The 19,755-nt window shown below is 44.3% G+C and overlaps 1 protein-coding gene across 5 annotated transcripts in view; it reads left to right on the top strand.

Moving 5' to 3' along the window:
• The window catches only part of LOC139373483 (semaphorin-6D-like), a 97,173-nt gene that overhangs the window by 35,312 nt on the left and 42,106 nt on the right, over window positions 1–19,755 (top strand). For 2 of the 5 annotated variants that reach the window (XM_071114052.1, XM_071114047.1), the window contains exon 3: window positions 16,503–16,653. The exons of 1 other annotated variant lie outside the window; for it this stretch is intronic. The gene's annotated coding sequence lies outside the window, so the exon portion shown is untranslated. Of the gene's footprint in view, window positions 1–5,405; window positions 5,462–5,491; window positions 5,563–16,502; window positions 16,654–19,755 lie in introns of those variants that run through there. 2 more of the 5 variants (XM_071114048.1, XM_071114049.1) reach the window with 2 other exon arrangements.

Below are 19,755 nucleotides of genomic sequence, written 5' to 3'. Positions count from 1 at the left end.
GGGAGATGGAGAGCAGATTAAGCGACGGGAAATATCCTTCCAAAAGGCCTATTCCCGCTGCTTTTCCGAGCCCTCGCAATCAGATTTCCGGGGATTTGGACGGTGTCTCCAACCTCATTTCCACCCTCTTGGCTCGTTCGTCGTCAGGGAGCGACGGGAGGGATGCTCCACACGAAGGCACACCCACACACATACTCCCTTGCATGCGCGCACACACACACACACTTGCACACTTACTTGCCCATGCACGCAAGCTTCATTAGTGGATTCAGATATTTCAAATTTGGTTATCAATGAACCTGTGAACTACTTTGTATGTGCAAACTGTACTTAGTTGGGCTTATCCAACTATACAAAATCACAGTTCCAAATGAACTTTGTTGCACAGAGAGTGGTGTCTGTAGGAATCATTTGAAGCGTCAGTCTTTGCGGCTCCCGAGTGGTGCAGCGATCTGAGACACTGCATATCAGTGCTTTAGGCGTCACTGCAGACACCCCGGTTCGAATCCAGGCTGCATCACATCCGGCTGTGATTGGGAGTCCCATAGGGCGGCGCACAATTGGCCCAGCGTCATCTGGGTTTGGCCGGTGTAGGCCGTCACTGTAAATAAGAATTTCTTATTAACTGACTTGCCTAGTTAAATAAAATAAATAAAAATATTGTAAATAAGGTGGCTGTGTGTAGTGCCCGAGGGCTTGTTTACAGCACAGGAGGTTGGTGGCAACTTAATTGGGGAGGATGGGCGCGTGGTAATGCCTGGAGCGGAATCAGTGGAATGGTGTCAAATACGTCAAACACAAGAGCTGTGTTCGAATACTCATAGTAACTGTACTATTTGTGAGGTAAATTTAGTTTGTACTATGTTTATTGGTCATAGTATGGATATAGTTAGTATGCCAAAAGTTCCCGGATGTCGTACTACATTCGACAAAATACAAAGTATACAAGCAATGGACTATTTCCGTGCTTTTAGTCCCCATAATGCAATTCGTCCGAAAATGGGCGTGGCTTCACGTTTTCAGATTTTAAGAAAATGGCGGAAAATATGCAGCCGAAGTCCGGCGAGAGCAGATACAAAATCGTTGCGTTAACTAATTATGACAAATGAAAATGTTGACCAATGTAATGACTTTTCAAATAAGTTAGGTTACACGTTATGTTGGCTGACAATTTGTTAGCTACACTATCCTTACGAACCGCATAGCATATCATTAAAGCAGTATGTTCCGGTATGTTAGCTACCTACTGTAACGATAGGTGGCTACTAATATATCAAACTTGCCAGTATATTTACTTCATGCTATCTAATTACCCAACGTTTATTGACTTGATTATTTAGGTTATTCATTGCTTAGCTAAGTGGAATAGTGGTTCGGGTGTGTTCGTAAATTCTCACTGGCTATCTACTGATTTCAGAGCACTCTCGTCTGACTGCCAGAGTACAGAATAACTGATGAATTTACAAACGCCCAACACACGTTGAATGTGGCCAGTCTCAGTAAACATTGGCAAAAAGCGTAATTAAATTGTTGCCAGCAGCACATTTACCAACGCTCTGGATAACATGAAAACTGCCTAACCAGCTCTGCTAGGGCGAGTAAAATGGTCAGAGTGAGGTGTTCCCTCATTTGTGTCTCGAAGTAGCTAGCCAGTTAGCTTGGGTGCTTTACTGCCGTTGTGACGGTCAGAACGCTCAGCTCAACCCTACTCCTCGGCCACAGCGTCCAGTGTGTGCGCCGAGACTAGGGAAACGCTCTGAATTTATGAACGGACAATCTGACAATGCCCTTGAATTTATGAACCCCCAGAGCGCACTCTGGCACTCCAGATGAAATTTACAAACACACCCAAAGTCTAGCTAGAAATGTGTAATGCTAGCAGGAGGTTGCATAGCAACAGCATCAACCACTAGTTTTACCGCTAGTTTACAGTGTTCTAAAAGGAACTAATAGTATATACTAATTTAAGTATGTAGTATACAGAATGTTAGTATGGGTATTTGAACACACCTAAGGTTTCTGTGTGTTTGATACCATTCCATTTGCTCTGTTCCAGCCAGTATTAAGAGCCGTCCTCCCCTCAGCAGCCTCCACTGCTCTACAGTACTCAAGCCAAGGTACAGGACATTGATCCCCTGACGGGAACACAATGAGAACGTCGTTAAACACCAGGCTGGGTTATCGAGTGGATAGACAGAGAGGAAATATTTCCCTGCTAGAGGTTTCCCCACCAAAGGAGGTTGTGTGTGTGTGTGTGTGTGTGTGTGTGTGTGTGTGTGTGTGTGTGTGTGTCTTCATATGTGAGAGTGCGTTCATGAATGTACTTGTGCACATGCTCTTACATATCCTCCTCATCCCTCGCTCCTAAAAAAAACCCAGTCGCCGTCTGATTTAATCTTGAGCCGCTCGCCAAGCCTAATCAAGCTAACCGTCTAATCTCAATAAGAGATTTACTCCAGTCCAGATCAGACTATTCTAGTGCTGAGCAATTAGTGCTTTTTGAGGTCTGTTCGGTTTCTGTTATATATACACACATATAATATATATAATTGTTTTTAATTATCACTTTTTTGGTTTCAATCATTTTTTGTTAACATGAAATGCATTATGAAATTTAAAGTTTAGAGCGTTTAAATGGAAATTCCAAAGCCAAAAATAGTGTACGTTCAATTGCCATAACATAGAAAATATTCCATTGTCTGTCATGTCCACATTGGGTAAACATCAATAGAAAAATAGGAAGTGACTATAACATTGTATATGACTTAGTTTTTATTTGCTGACTTTATCATTTTTTATTACTTCGTCAACTCTTCTCTGCTCAGCCAGTAGCATCCAGACCACCATCTGACGTTATCTCTGCCACATACTGTTCTGTCTTTAGCCATCTTATTTAGCTAGCCATCTTATTTAGCTAGCCTCCCTAAGTGTAATGGAGAGCTGTCTGACAAAATCATTTGACTAGTTCTTCAAAGTAGATAAGGCATACTTTCATCAACTGTCTCTATCCCTCCCTCTCTTGTGCAGTCTGTGTGTGTCTAACCTAATGTAGCAGGTGAAAAAGTGGATCCGTCTTTGTCCGAGCCTGAAAGAACAGGTGCAATGGATTATGGTAAATGCAGTTGTTTTACAATGTTTCTGAGCTGAACTATATTAGTTGAATATTTGCTTAGTGAAAACTGCAACTCCCTTCTGCCCAGCGCCCCACATAGTTCTCGACTTGATTTCTCTCGTGAAGGATTTGATTTCTCTCTAGATAAACGGCGCGTTGGGCTCTCAAAAAAAGAATAAAAAGAACAAAGTATTTCAAGTAATTGAACCGATGCCGGTCAATTAGTTGTTTAATAACCACAAAAAAGACCAGAAATGTTGGTGAATCGCTCAGCACTAGACTATTCTAACGCTGTCTCGCCTGTGACTAATCCTGGACTAGAGGGAGCCAAATCAGGGCCTAGTGAGAAGCCCTTATCAGATCCATCCCATAGAGGCGTGTTGCCAGTCTTACCCCCATTCATCGTTATGGGGCTCAGCCTTATCTTTAGGACAGATGTGCCAACCATACAGACTACTGACAGGCCCTTTTTTTTATGTGCGACAAGTGCAGATTCCAGATCGGATGGTAGCCGTGCCAGGTGAGTGGGTGGGTTAATGGATGGATGGATGAGGGCCAGGGTTAGAATGCACTTTCTCTGTATACAAAAACGGTAAAAACATAGACGGTAATCATAACTATCACTGCACTGTATGAATCCCACAGCATGTCATTGCCTCTTTTAGGAATGTACAACAATTGCATATACTTGCAATTTTTGAAACCTCTTGTAAGACTACCATATTTGGCCGTGACCCCTCCCACGCTGATCACTCATGGTCATGCATGTGCGAGTGTGTCCATGAGTGTGTTTGTGAGTATCTTCACAGACTAACACCAGAGCTTGCACAAGTCCTTTTGATGGTGCGACTGTGAATTCCAGGTTCTGAAAGATTGACACCGTATATTGCACTACTTCCGTGAACGATATAGCTTTGGGTGTGAGTGTGTGTGTGAATTCCTGCTTTTCAGATATCAATAACAGACATAGTGGAAATGTGTTAGTGTTTTACGTTTACAAGGTTTACACTAGTAGTGTATGCTGCTGTTGGTGTGACAAATACAGTGCATTCGGAAAGTATTCAGACCCCTTTTTCCACATGTTATGTTACAACCTTATTCTAAAATGGATAAAACATTTTTTTCCTCCTCAATCTACACACAATACCCCACAATGACAAAGCGAAAACCGTAAAAAAAAATATATATATATATATATATATATATATGAACAATGTCAAACAAATACCTTATTTACATAAGTATTCAGACCCTTTGCTATGAGACTCAAAATTGAGATCAGGGGCATCCTGTTTCCATTGATCATCCTTAAAATGTTTCTACAACTTGATTGGAGTCCACCTGTGGTAAATTCAATTGATTGGACATGATTTGGAAAGGCGCACACCTGTCTATGTTAGGTCCCATAGTTGACAGTACGTGTCAGAGCAAAAACCAAGCCATGAGGTCCAAGGAATTGTTCGTAAAGCTCAGAGACAGGATTGTGTCAAGGCACAGATCTAGGGAAGGGTACTAAGACATTTCTGCAGCATTGAAGGTCCCCAAGAACACAGTGGCCTACATCATTCTTAAATGGAAGAAGTTTGGAACCACCAAAACTGTTCCTGGAGATGGCCGCCCGGCCAAACTGAGCAATTGAGGGGAAAGGGCCTTGGTCAGGGAGGTGACTAAGAATCCGATGGTCACTCTGACAGAGCTCAAGAGTTCCCCTGTGGAGATGGTTGCTCTTCTGGAAGGTTCTCCCATTTATGCAGCAGTCCAGCAATCGGGCCTTCATGGTATAGTGGCCAGATGGAAGCCACTCAGTAAAATGCACATGACAGCCTGCTTGGAGGTTGCCAAAAGGCACCTAAAGGACTCTCACACCATGAGAATCAAGATTCTCTGGTCTGATGAAACCAAGATTGAACTCTTTGGCCTGAATGCCAAGGGTCACGTCTAGAGGAAACCTGGCACCATCCCTACAGTGAAGCATGGTGTTGGCAGCATCATGCTGTGGGGATGTTCTTCAGTGGAAGGGACTGGGAGACTAGTCAGGATCGAGGAAAAGATTAACAGAGCAAAGTACAGAGAGATCCTTGATGAAAACCTGCCCCAGAGCGCTCAGAACCTCAGTCTGGGTCAAAGGTTCACCTAACAGGACAACGACCATAAGCACACAGCCAAGACAATGCAGTAGTGGCTTCGGGACAGGTCTCTGAATGTCCTTGAGTGGCCCGGCCAAAGCACGAACCCGATCGAACATCTCTGGAGAGACCTGAAAATAGCTGTGCAGTGACACTCCCCATCCAACCTGACATGACTTGAGAGGAACTGCAGAGAAGAATGAGAAGAACTCCCCAAATACAGGTGCGCCCAACTTGTAGCGTCATTACCCAAGAATATTTGAGGCTGTAATCGCTGCCAAAGGGGCTCCAACAAAGTACTGAGGAAAGGGTCTGAAAACTCAAGTAAATGTGATATTTCAGTGTTTTCAAAAATGTTTTTGCTTTGTCATTATGGGGTATTGTGTGTAGATTGATGAGAGAAAAAACAATTGAATCATTTTTAGAATAAGGTTGTAACGTAACAAAATGTGGAAAAAGTCAAGGGGTCTGAGTACTTTCCGAATGTACTGTAGCTGGGCAGAGTGGATTATTTTGTTAATGTCTGTTTGTGTGTATGTGTGTGTTTGAATCTGTGTGCGTATGTGTGTGGGTATGTCTACTGTGTATGCTTGCGTGCATATACAGTATTTATAACATATGATTACAGTATTTGTGTGGTATTAAGACAGGGTTATATATGGGCTAGTAGGACTTAACACTGCTGAGCTGTGTGCATTGTGTATAAGAGGCAGTAAAGCTGACATTATAAAAAGCTCAAAGTAATGGCGCTTAGACCAAATGTGGCCTCTGCTCGATGGTCGGCTGTTCGAGGCTTATTCAATGTAAAACATGACTGGGAGCTGTGTTAAAGCCAGATATCTTTGACGAAATGTTTAAAGAGTACTGGTGGCTGTCCTCCTCAACACTTGATCACTCGACTAGTCGTTCAATGACAATGGAGCATTTGGCACCTGTTTTATTCCTACGTTGTGATGAACTACTCAATGGTTGACACAGAGTTTGGAACACGCAGGATGTGATCCTTGTCACATGAACGTTGTGCGGTCATCGTATACTTTGAATCATCCCCTCGTGGACAGCGTAAAAAAAGATCCCCACCGGCAAGTTTCTGCTCATCTCGGACCATTTTATCCATGTCAAAATATTGCCAGGCTCGTCGGTCCAAGACAACCAGCAGATAACATTTCCAATTGTGCTATGAACCTTGTTCCACCTTAAGTTCCTTGTTGTGCATTGGATTTAGTGGAGGTGCATGGTCTTTTAGGCAGGCGAAGAATTCTGCCACACAGGAAACGTCACGGTGTCCATGTGACGTGTGTTAGCGTGGAACGAGGGCCCCCAATGCTTTCGGCTCCCCCTGGAACCTGGCAAAATGCTACACATGCCAAGGCTGCCTTTTTAACACTGCATCCCCCACTTCTGAGTGCGCTGTGTGTGTTGTAAAGGCTTCTGTTTGTGTTTCTCTTTACGCCTACAGACAGATGCGGCCTGTCACACCGAGAAATAGGCAGATGCATTGGTAGATGCACACATACACACTCGTATACAGACAGACACTTACGTCCATGGTCTGTCACACACACAGACACACACAAACAGGTTCTCAGTATCAGTCCTGGGAGGGTTATGGTTGCCTAACCTCAACCATAAATTAGTCAGTTCCACTGAGCAGCAGAGGAGCAATTAGGTCCACATTCCAGGGTATCCTCGGTCATCCTGTAACCTTTGAACCTCTGGGCCTTGTAGAGACTTGCCAAGCCTGTTGGCATTTTTTGGCCACAGATACACATAGTAAAAAAACACACACACACTAGGCCTCAGCCCGTGTACTGTAAGCCATCAGTGATTGTGAAAGTGAGGGTCTCCCATCTTAAATGCCTAAACAAGACAAACCATATCTACCACAAGGCAGCCAGTGTACATGGAGAGGATTCTAGGTGTCTATGTCTCTGGCTCAGCCATGTTTACAGGGAGCATGGAGTGTGTCTACGTGGAAAGGTGGGTGTGGACTAGGGAGGGAACAGCAGGAAGGGAACGGAGAAATGGATAGAGATGTCAAGGTGAGTGGGAGGGCAAAGACGGACAGATGGGAGGAGGAAAAGAAGGAGGAGGAAAAGAAGCCGAGGCCAGTAGGAGAGGGGGAAGAGCGAGAGCGTTGCTTGTTTATGACATTTGTAGAGATGGAAGACGTGCCATGGGGAGATTAACTGTCTCAAGCCGAGGAATGTTGACTGCAGGAGTTTATTTCCACATATCTACCGATCTGTGTTTCTACACACACCGCCAACACACACACACACACATGTACTGCCTGAGATTGTTTTCGACCACTATCTTTGCTTTGTCTGGACAGAGAGAAGTACAGCGGGGATTGCGGAGTTGTTTTAGGGAGGGAGCTATGGGGTAACGTGTTTTGAACAGGAACCTATACTTTAGGGGAGTTTTTACTTGTATTTTACTTCCATGTAAGACTTTCTCCTCAAGTTGGCCCCAGAATCAACATCTAGGCAAAATGTCCAGTTCAAACCAGGAGAAAGCAGTTGTACGGTCTATCCTACACCATGATGGAGGTTCGGATAAATGTTCAATTAAAACTAATTGGGAACTTCAGGTGGTCACAACGGTACATTTCGTCTTTGCAGAATCCACTACACCTCCTAAGTGATGGGTTTGTGGAAAAAATGTATAACTGCTGTCCACTGAAATCTATTGTGAATCTTTTGTGGCACTGTTGTGGATCAGAAGACTCTGTAGGTTATAGAGTGTGGTGCTAGCGCCAAGGGTGCTTAGTTTGATTCCCGCAAGGGTCACAAGAATAGTTCTAAATATATATTATCATCGTTTAGCAGATACTTTTGGATAAAAGTGTCTTAAATGACCTATTGTAATATGATATTGTATTCCAATGCGACTCAGTTCATCTCTGTTTTTGTGATGTAGCCCTGAGCTCTATGTACAGATAATGTGGATGGGTTTTTGTTGCCGTTGTGTGTGTGTGTGTGTGACTTTTTGTGCGTGTGTATGTAGTGTGTGTGTGTTTTGCGTTGACGCTGTGTGTTTATACAGGTGACAGCCGGGTGGTGGCGAGGGGCATTTTAGAAGGGTAATGGGATGCATCGGCAGGAGTTTGGGTAAATATCAACGCGTGGGTGTGAATATTCACAGTGGGCCTACAGTGAACGGACACACACACACACACACACACACACACAGGGGGCTCTGGTTTGAATCTCGTATCTGTCATAGTGCGGAGAGAGCCCTCTTGAAAAAGCGAGCCATAAAGTGGACCCTGTCAACATGGCATGGTCTGAAAAGTGTGTTTGAGACACACTACTCATGATGTCAAGCAAAGTGGATGTTATTGTTTTTTTATTTTCTTCGTCCTATAACCTCCAGACACTGACAAACAAGCCTTGTCACCAGCAGTGGCAAGTTTTCTTGTCAGTCGGCAGCATCTCTATAATGGGGTTGCTAGGAGGAGACCTACTACTCTCTCAGACAATTAGAGCGGTCCCAGGAACACCACAGGAGCCAATTAGAACATGCCTCAAACTCCTGAGGAGCCAACTAAAGGAGGGTGAGTTGTGTGGTGTTGGTGACAATTGTTTTGGAAGCAGTGAGGATTGAGGCAAAGTGTGTGTGTGTTCGAGCCTGCACATGTGTGTCAAGAGAGGACATTCTGATTTAGAGCTTCAGGCTAACCTTCGTTAAGGTTCTCTGTCATCACCTGTGGAAGATATGTCATGGTCTGTGCCAGATTTTTTTTTAAATCTCTCCCAAGTGTGGCGTTTCTTTAAAGGTGCAAGACCAGTTGTCGTTTTTATGGTTATATATTTACAATGTAGACAGGTGCATTTCTGCATGTAAATGTTCGCTATGTCTTTTAATGCAGAACATGAATGTCCCTTGTAACAACGCATTCACAAATTAAGTATCATGATTCATTGTCAGTCATCATGACTAATTGCATGCCTAAACATCTCTGTATCCCTTTAAGAAACATCACAACAACATTAAATATAGGCTTTCTGAGGCACTCAACTCCCAGTGATAGTTTCCCCTCATCCCCTTTAACTCACTAGAGGCCATAATCTCTGCTATAGTCTTATACAGAGATTTACTAAAGCCTTGTAGAGGCTTAGTCGTTTACCAGTAAGTAGACCTAAATCTTTCACAGCATCGTAATAACAATAGGGAGTAGGAGTTAGTCATCCATAGACTGATCTAAAGTCAGTTTTGCATGTGATCACTTAATTGTTCATATTTGGATGTGAACAATTTAAGCTGATCTTAGATCTGTGCCTATTGTACCCAGAGCTGATGATAACAATGTAATTTTGCATTTGTTAGTGTTAGGGCTTAGTGGGTTGAGTTGAAAAAATGACACTATGTGAACGGTGTGATTTATTTAGAATTCAAGGCACACTTAACCAGCATGGCTACCACAGCATTCTGCAGCAATACACCATCTCATCTGATTTGCGCTTAGTGGAACTATCATTTGTTTTTCAACAGGACAATGACTCAACACACCTCCAGGCTGTGTAAGGGCTATTTGACCAAGAAGGAGAGTGATGGAGTGCTGCGTCAGATGACCTGGCCTCCACAATCACCTGACCTCAACCCAATTGAGATGGTTTGGGATGAGTTGGACTGCAGAGAAGGAAGGAAAAGCAGCCAACAAGTGCTCAGCATATGTGGGAACTCCTTCAAGACTGTTGGAAAAGCATTCCAGGTGAAGCTGGTTGAGAGAATGTGCAAAGTTGTCATTAAGGCAAAGGGTGGCTACTTTGAAGAATCTCAAATATAAAATATATTTTGATTTGTTGAACACTTTTTTTTTGTTACTTTTTTTTGGTTACTACATGATTCCATTTGTGTTATTTCATTGTTTTGATGTCTTCACTATTATTCTACAATTTAGAAAATAGTAAAAATAAATGAGTAGGTGTGTCAACTTTTGACTGTGTGTGTGTGTGTGTGTGTGTATACACACATGCGTGTGTCCTCCCCACTTCTAAAATCAAAGTTGCGCCCCTGCTTTTACTCACTTCTTAATTCCCACGGACACATATCAAATTAGTGTAGTGGAGGAATACAACTTATTAATTATGTAGTACAATAGAGAAATCATGCAGAAAGTACCCTACACAATCGCAAAGCACCTGAAATATATTCACATGCCACTATGTGAACGGTGTGATTTATTTAGAATTCAAGGCACACTTAACCAGCATGGCTACCACAGCATTCTGCATTCCGCACACAGCCTAGTTTCAGCGGAATATCATCTGCAGGCAGCAAGAGCGCACAGCTCTCAACTGGTTTTGGCATGGCGCAGCTCACAGAAGAATGACATCGGTAGGGTAGGTAGGAAAGACATTTCAACTTAGCATTTACTGGTAGATATTATAACTAAGACAACAATGGGTATGCAAACAAGGCATTGAAAAGGTTTAGTCCAAGGTCTTAGTTAGTAGGCTATTTGTGATGCGCAATTCAGTCGTCATGCCCTGTTTGCATCAGGGACCCAGGCCCACCCAATCAGATTGAACAAAGATGATACATTATTACCAAAATACTCCTCAACAAATGTAAAAAATATATAGGAAAACACAGGATTCTTCACACAGGGTGCCTTTCCTTCGCTGGGCAGGCCATTTTGGCAATTTTAATATACCCACTTCTCCAGACTCCACAACACCACTGCATAGGGCCGAATGAAAGACAGCAGCCACACACAGCATCACTCAGACATAATAAGCCAGTAGGTCCCAATCATAATCATAAGACTACAAAAACACAACCATTCGGCATTTCCCAATCGAAATGTAAAGCTATTACTTCCTGTTGCAACAAAAAACTAACTTCACGTTGAGCAAGTTTACCGGTGACCTAAAGTGATGCGCTATGGAGTTTATACTTGAGCGTTCAATGAACTGTACGGTGAAACTCTAGGCATAATACGTTTTTCATAGGATATAAGTTGTGGACCAGCCCGCATGAATGTGTGTGAGCTATATACTCATAAGCATATTTGGTACACTAGTTATGCACGTCTACCCACGTACAAATATGCACCAATATTGCACGATACACATAAAATGGCCCTCTTGTGAGTGGTTGCATCTGAAACCGGTCTCTGGGAATTAGAAACACAATTCTCCATAAGTCACAAAAGCAACCATAGAGACACGTTCATAAAGACACACACACACCTACGCACAAACAGTTAGCCTGCGTCCTTAGACATCTGTAATCTGTCTGATCCAATTAGCCAATTCCATCAACAGCCCTGGAGAGAGAGAGGGGGAGGGTTCCTGGGCAACAACCGCCTTGAGCCTTCGCTCCAGGCAACACAGAGGCACCCACTCCACCTCACCAGTGGGTCTTCAATTAGTTCTGCCTGGCTACTCCCTTGCTCTGTTTCTTTCTCTCTCTCGCTCCCTCTTCTTTCTCCCTCTTTCTCTCTCCCTCTCCCCTATCTCTGCTTCTCTGCCACTCTTCTTCATCTCTGTCTGCACTCTTCCACCGCTCTCTCGTTATTCTCTCCTCCTTTCCTTACACGCACTCTTCTCCTCGTCTCCCCTCTTCCTTCTTATGACGTCTTTGTTTATCCTCTCTTCACATATTTTCCTGCCTCTCCCTCTCCTCTTGCTTTCCAGCCTTCCTCTCCACCCTCCCTCTCTTTTAATTTTGACAATTTCCCTGCATCAAAAATACTGTCCCCCCTCTTTTGGACTGCAGTATACGAGAGTTATGGAGAGATGTGGCAACAAAAGAGCTTATGAGACCTTGCTTTGTTCATCCCCTTATCACAGTTTGCCCCATAATTGGGGTTAATTGCTCAGTCCCGATTTGACATCTTGTTCAAGCCCTTACTGTTGGAATGCATCCTCCCTTAAGTTTGTTCCATTGGAAGAAAAAACGTTATGTTTATACATTCGGAGATATGGATGAACTCTGAGTGCCTGCCTGCCTGCCCGCCCGCCTGCCTGCCTGCCTTGCCTGCCTTGCCTGCCTGCCTTGCCTGCCTGCCTGCCTGCGTATGTCTATGACCATGTCCATTGTGTCTCTGTTCGCCCGGACATTGTTTGTCATCAGGCAGTAAGCCATTCTGATTACCCAGCTGACGATAGTGGGCAGTGAAAGCGCATGACGTCTTTGTCTCGTTGCTACCGTGTGTAGTATCCTGGGTTGTCCCAAATGGCATATCCCAGAGTTAACACAGACAGACAAACCCATGGAAAACAGAGGGGTCCTGGGATTAACCCCTGTGGCACTCTGTTACTAAATTAACCCCTTGAATAACCCACCCACCATTGTAAAAACGTCAAAACCACTGGGTCTGTAGGGTTATCCTTGACCTTGCTGCACTCCACTTTACTACGGTTGTAATCCCAGCAGTGATTCAGCCAATCAGCTCCTTCCCTTCAGCTGACCCCCACATCGTTGTAGTAGAAGTGCTCTGAGGGGAGTGGCTGTGATGGCTCTAGAGTGTGTGTGGGGGAGAGGGGCTTCTGGAACATGTGAAGCTCTGGTGTGTGTGTGTGTGTGTGTGTGTGTGTGTGTGGTGTGTGTGTGTCCGTTTCCCTCAAGTATGACTGGGGGGAGGGCGTTTCGCCTATTGGGCAGTGATGACATTGATTCTTATTAAACCCTGTTAAAGCAGAGATCTCTCACTACCTGTTACCAAGGGCAACCAGCAAATGGCTTCCAGAGGGGCTGAAATGCGTAATCTCCGTCGGACACGTTCGCACATGCACGAAGGTGCATACACACAAACTCATTTCAATAGACGTTCTCTCCCCTCTGAGTCCCATCCGCAAAATATCAGCGGGGATCGTATCATTAGTGCTCTGTAGTGTGGAGTAGTAACGTTCCTCCTGTGATGAAACGCTCTTCGCCATGTTTTGTGAGTAATCGGGAATCGTTACGGTTATCCCACAAGGATGTTCAGCACTGTTCATTGGAACTGATGTCTTCTGTGACTCTGAACAGACTGGAAATCCCCTGACTGGTTGGGAGTCATTTTATTGATGTGCTCGTTTCAGAACAGGAAGTGAGGTCACGCCAATTGATCACAAGTGACGGTTCCGACCTAACTGTCAGGCTGTTGGGCAGCCATGGAGGAGAAGTGATGAAAAAAGAAGACGAGACCGAATCGGAACAGAGGGGAATAAATGAGTGAAGGTATAGAACGCTGGAGAGAAAGTGAGACCGGGTTGAGACGGGGAGAAAGTCAGGAGTCCTAATGCAAACCGAAGGACCGGCGAGGAGGGCCTGTTTGAGAAAGAGGGATGGACATTTTAAAGGGGAGAAGTTGAGTGGAAAGGAAAAGAGAGGAGGAGGAAGGAGGAAGGAAGCAGAGGGTTTCATTAGGTGTGAGGGGGAGTGGAGTCAATGAATCATGGCCTAACGAGGATGAGCCTCATTACGACCCGGTGTTGCCACGGGGACAGATTGAGAAAATGGACTTGGTTAAGGCAGGCCGGGATACTCGTTAGAACTCATTAATCATTGGTCACAACCATGTCTGCTAGCTTCTTGAGGAACCATCTTTGTTTTTGAGGGGCACATTGAGAGAAGTGTAGCTGTAGTTTAAGTCAGATTGAAGAGGAGATGGGCTCGAATATAAATGAGAAAATGGGCACCACGGAATTAGGAACTAAAACAAGCGGGGGAGAAATAGGTGCTATACACCCAGCCACATCATTTCTGAACATTGGACTAATTCAGAGTAATGTTTCTGGGGCACTTATTTGTCTTTGCGCTCGCGTTAGTGGAAGTCTGACAGACTCCATTAAAAGTTAGGGGTATACTCCGCATTGAGCCCTATCATTTCAAACTTGAAAAACTTTAATTGAATATGGATGAGCAAAGAAAGTTGAGCAAAGACACGGTCATCGCACAAGTTATCTGGATAGTCGTATTTAGTAAATAAACTTGTACTTATAGCTGATGAAAAATCAAACATGGCTCAGCTTAGTGAGCTAGTGTGTGTCCACAGCAACTCTCAGGGTGGTCTGTTTGTCAGGCTACGCTCTCTTTTTGCTGTTAGTTTGGGCTTAAAAACCCGAGATCAGATGAACTCTCTCTGAACTCTCTGTAGTGACTTTGTAGCGAAGTATAAAATACACACACCTGTAACTGCATCAGCCAATTGTAAACCCCAACTGCAGCCTCCTTTCTCAGAATCTTCTTGTAAGATTTGTCTGTCCGCCCTGTTTGAGCTTAACCTTTCTTCACCTGTTCTTCTTTTCCTGTCTCTCATAACCATTTTCCCCAGTCAATTATTCTCTTTATTGCGGATGTCTTTCTCTCTGCCACTTATTCATCCTTATTCAACCCCCCCCCCCCCCCCCACCACCACCACACTTCTACATCATTCTTTCATATTTCCATTTTCTTTACCTCTGCATCACCCCATTTCTGCCTGCTCTCATTCTCTGCCTCTATCTCTCTGCCTCGCTCTCTCTGCCTCTCCCTTTATTTATTGGTCTTTGTCTCAGCTCATGGTTAAATCCAGATAGATTCCCTGTAGACATGTTGGCCATGAGAGGTAGCTGTCACAGGCACACCCTTTTACTCAATCACTCTCTCAGATCGGTGTCCTTATTGTAGATTATTTTTCACTGCCTTGCCTAGAGGGAAACTGGAATCAACTTGAAAAATGGCTCCATTACCCAAGCGTTCCAGGACCGGTAGTATGTCCAGTCTTTGGAAGGACTAGAGATATGGCCAAGCAAGCTGCATTGATCTTTGTCCTAACATACCATTATTTTCTCCCAAAGTCAAACCGCTCACAATAAATCACCAAAATGCATCAATGGAGTAATTCAATGTCCCCCCCCCCCCCCCCCCCCCAACTCCAGATAGCTGCCTGGTATTAGCCAAACATCCAATTCATCCAGTAGTCAAACAACCTGACAGACAACTTGTTTAAGCATGCATCAAACACTCAATGAGGTTTGTCAAATACAGTACAAACGACTCTCGTTGTGATGGATTTTTTATTTATTTATTTAATGACGGAGGCATTTTGTGACTTGATGTACAACATAAAATCAAACGTTGGCAGTGTAAAAAGACCATACAGTGAACACCATTGTCGTGGAATAAGCGATATAAACAAAGGCATTTGTCTAAAATGAAAGGGCCAGCGGAATGAAGAGAGGGGCTGTACTTTGGGTAAAAGAGTGATGGATAAAGAGACTGTAGATCAACAGAAAGGCAACAACCGGGCTCGTTGTGGAATCTAAAAATGATCTGTATTACAAATCCTGACTCGGGAGGAAGTCGAGCTGACGGACAGATTGAGAATGGGAAAGGCATCAGAGGGTGAAATGGGGGGGGGGGAGCGGCATATCAGGATAAAACCCTCAAACATTGTTTTGTTGGAGAAAGGACAAGATAAAAAGGAAGCGACGGGGTAATACAGACAGATGATGGATCATAACAATAGGGCCATTACGAGGCCTGAGGGCCTAGAGCCTTTCCATTCGTCTCTTATTCGGCTTCCCATTGGCCAGGTGGTCTCTCTGGGTTGCCGTTGCCACGGTAGCAGGTTTGCGCTATGGCCTCACCTCAGTGGTCATGTTCCTCTCTGGTAAGATTAGATTAGAGTGCCTCAGCCAGTCTCCTGTGGGGCGCCGCTTTGTGTTTTAACTCTGGAGCTCACGCTCGTTAGTCAAGTTAAATTATAATTGGACCAAGGCTTCGTTTCAAACAAATCTGATTAGTAAAGGTTATTCAACAAAAATAAAACGTTCCCTCCAGTAAAAAATGGTCAAATCCAGGAAATAGGCTACTTTTAACATGATTGTTTTTGTTTTAATAGTGATCTAATAGCACGGTAAGGAAGGATGCTATTCTAATGATAGTTATTTTTATATTTTTGGGGAATGAATGGTTAAATTTGCAGACAGGCAGATTGTGTCGTCATTTTATGATCGAGATCTGTTTACGTGGATGTCGTCAGTCAAACCTAATGCCACTGACCGACATTCCCCACTAATAGGGGACCATGTTGAGGTCACCATTGAAGTTTTGAGTCAACCACTCTTGCCCTCCATTGCGCCCCAAACAGATGGATTTGTCAATGTTTGTATGCTGGTTACATTAGGAGGCCCTCTCTCTCCCACTCTGTCTCCCTAACGACAATCACAGACCCTGGACTGGACGGTCAGAGGGGTGAAGCGAAAATGAGACGGGGCCATTTTGTTGTGTGTTTAGAAAAGTCCACGTTTCTGATATAAATGTTGTTCTTCTTGTCATCACAGGACTTGGCTGAGGACCACTCTGCGGGGGTCCACCCCCACCTCCCACCTCCCTCTCTTCTTTCTGAACCATTGTTTCTTCCACTTCCTGTGAACTTCCGACGACAGTGACTGATTGCACGCTGCATCTGCCAGTCTCCGCAGGTTCAAGACTGTGAGTGTCAACGAGTTTCCCTCCTATTGCAGGACGGTTAGATTTCTCATTGAGCTCAGGGGAGCAGTAGGTAAAAGCAATAGCACCATGGGAGAGGGCGTCTTGGGTGATTGAATCTCTCAGCCCAGTGATTTTTGATTTCGTTATGCACTTTACTTGATCAGCAAAGTCCCAAAGTATTGTAAGCCCCCTTTTGCAATGCCGATCACAACATTGATGCAGTTACTGGTGCAATATCTAAATTGGCAGCACTTGTATAAGCTCCGGAGACATATGGTTAGCCAAGTCAATTGTGTGTGGCCCTAACGATATTGCTCTGATCTCTCTCTCTCAATGTTGTCACTAGGGCTGGGAATTGCCAGGGACCTCACAATACATTTTTATCACGATACTTAGGGGCCGATACGCTATGTATTGCGATTCGATACTGTGATTTTTATTTATTCAATTGCGACTCGATGTTCCAAACATTATTGCTCAACGTACGTGTGCTGCAGAGGGACAGGAGAGCCATGAGAAAACAGGTTAGCAAACGGGCTGTGGAGAGGTTCTAGTTTCGGGCAGACGGGTCTCCTCGCGGATCTTGTACTCCTATCAGCCATGTTGGCAGAATCCTTTGTGTGGGATTGAATGGGACTGCTGCACTGTCAGGTGTGCCGAGGTTGGCTTTGTGCAGGGAAGGTTGCTGAGAGTAAAGGTGAAAATAGACATGGTAACAGTCAGAGGTACGGGTAGACCATTCAGCCCAGGTGTGAGGAAACCCTGTTAGTTTTGGGCCAGAGTGTTGACGAGTTGCCAGTCACTATTCCACAGCAATTCATTTTTAGTCAGTATTTGGATAGAATGTTGGCTCACCTGAATTTTCAGCTGGGCTTACGGTTTCTGACTAAATGGAAAAGCATGCGAGATGATTCTCAAATGTAATTGCAGGGGTAGTCTTTTCTCTCTCACACCCAGCTGAGTGGTCAACATAGGGTCACTTTTAAATCATTTGATAATGGGGCACACCTTGAGCAGAAAGGGAGGACGTTGACATTATTCTGACCCTGTATAGAATGTCCACTTTGTACTTTCTGAATATTGTGTTTGTTTGATTATGGGGTTTTCACATGCACTCTCCAAAGTTTTATTTTTGTCACACAACACAATGCCACATATGTCTCCAAGTTTTGAGGGAGAGTGCAATTGGCATGCTGACTGCAGGAATGTCCACCAGAGCGGTTGCCAGAAAATTTAATGTAAATTTCTCTACCACAAGCCACCACCGATGTCGTTTTAGGGATTTTGGCAGTATGTCCAACCAGATTCACAACCGCAGACCACGTGTAACCACGCCAGCCCAGGTCCTCCACAGCCAGCTTCTTCACCTGCGGGATCATCTGAGACCAGCGACCCGGACAGCTGGTGAAACTGAGGAGTATTTCTATCTGTAATAAATCCCTTTTGTGGAAGGAAACTGATCTGATTGGCTGGGCCTGGCTCCCAAGTGGCTGGACCTATGTTCTCCCAGGCCCCACCCATGCCTGCTCCACTGCTCAGTCATGTGAAATCCATAGATTAGGGATTCATTCATATATTTCAATTGACTGATTTCTTTACATGAACTGTAAGTCAGTAAAATCATATTTCTTTGCATATATACAGTACCAGTCAAAAGTTTTTTTTTTTTTACTAATTTTTACTATTTTCCACATTTTCCACATTGTAGAATAATAGTGAAGACATCAAAACTATGAAATAACACATATGGAATCATGTAGTAACCAAAAAAGTATTAAACAAATCAAAATATATTTGAGGTTCTTCAAAGCGGCCACCCTTTGCCTTGATAACAACTATGCACACTCTTGGCATTATTTCAACCAGCTTCATGAGGTAGTCACCTGGAATGCATTTCAATTAACAGGTGTGCCTTGTTAAAAGTGAATTTCTGGAATTTATTTCCTTAATGCGTTTGAGCCAATCAGTTGGGTTGCCTCCTCAGAATGTAGCTACAGCAAGAAAGGTGGGTTCGGAGTCAGCTTCACGGCAAAAAATGTGACACGAATCGACGTTCCTACCTCCTCTCCTCGGCTGCGATCGATGAGTCAGGCAGGGGAAACCATGGGAACTGTCACCTCCTTATATCCCTCAGAGGAGGAGACGGTCACGGAGTCTTAGCACATCGATCCCCAGGTGACAGGCCAACCATTGGGCTTAATGACAAAATACTCACAAAGCCGCTACTGCTGTGTAGAGCGCTGTGTAGACTGCTGCATAGCTTTAAGTAAAATTTTTATGTTTTTTTGTTGTTTTTTTCCCAATAACCCAAGGGGAGTTGCAACATCAATCCTCATATTCATGCTGGCCATATAATAGCACAGGTAGATGGAAAATGAGGAGACAGTATGAAAAGGACCGGCCTTTTGCCCAGGTTTCCATCTGGAGATTGTAAACGGAGTGCTTTGGATCATTTCTCAAGATGTCTTTCTACTGCAGTACAAGTGCCTGCCTTCTTGATAAGTGGCTAAGGCGCTGCTGCCGCTCGCAATAAATGCCCAAGGACACTGACACCAGCTCTTAAAGACCATGGTTTTGCTTACTGCTCTTAAAATGGCGCGTTATGGATTTCTGAATAAACACCAGCCCACCTATTGAGGAGAGGCCACCGCTGAAGGTTAGAAGACATAAGCTCTGTCGATAACACTCAAGTTGCCATAGAAACGTCAAACTCCATTTAAGAGTGGAGGGAGGGTGTAAGGGGGAGGATGAAGACATGGAGAGCGGAGAGAACGCAAAAGAGCAAATGGGAGAAAGAGGAGGACGACTTGGTGTGAAAGAGGGAAAGGCACTGTATAGCGATAAGGGGAAAGATGGCTTTCGATGCATGTGGCTAGATGAGATCTCGGGACAGCAATGGTGGTGATAACAGGCACTTAGCTCTCACACTCTAGCACCTGGAGCTGTCCAATAATGCACCTCTATGCTGACACAGAACAGCACTGGAGGTCAAAGTATCGATTCCCCAGCAGACGGCTGTCCAGGGAAAGAGTGACCGCAGAAACCCAGCTCTGGGATGTCCTCACCACGGGCGCGACATGACCTTTTTCTCAAAGTGCCGCA

Source organism: Oncorhynchus clarkii, chromosome 18 (assembly GCF_045791955.1).
Source record: "Oncorhynchus clarkii lewisi isolate Uvic-CL-2024 chromosome 18, UVic_Ocla_1.0, whole genome shotgun sequence".
Lineage (NCBI taxonomy): Eukaryota > Metazoa > Chordata > Actinopteri > Salmoniformes > Salmonidae > Oncorhynchus > Oncorhynchus clarkii.
This window is presented reverse-complemented; position numbering and strand designations above follow the sequence as displayed.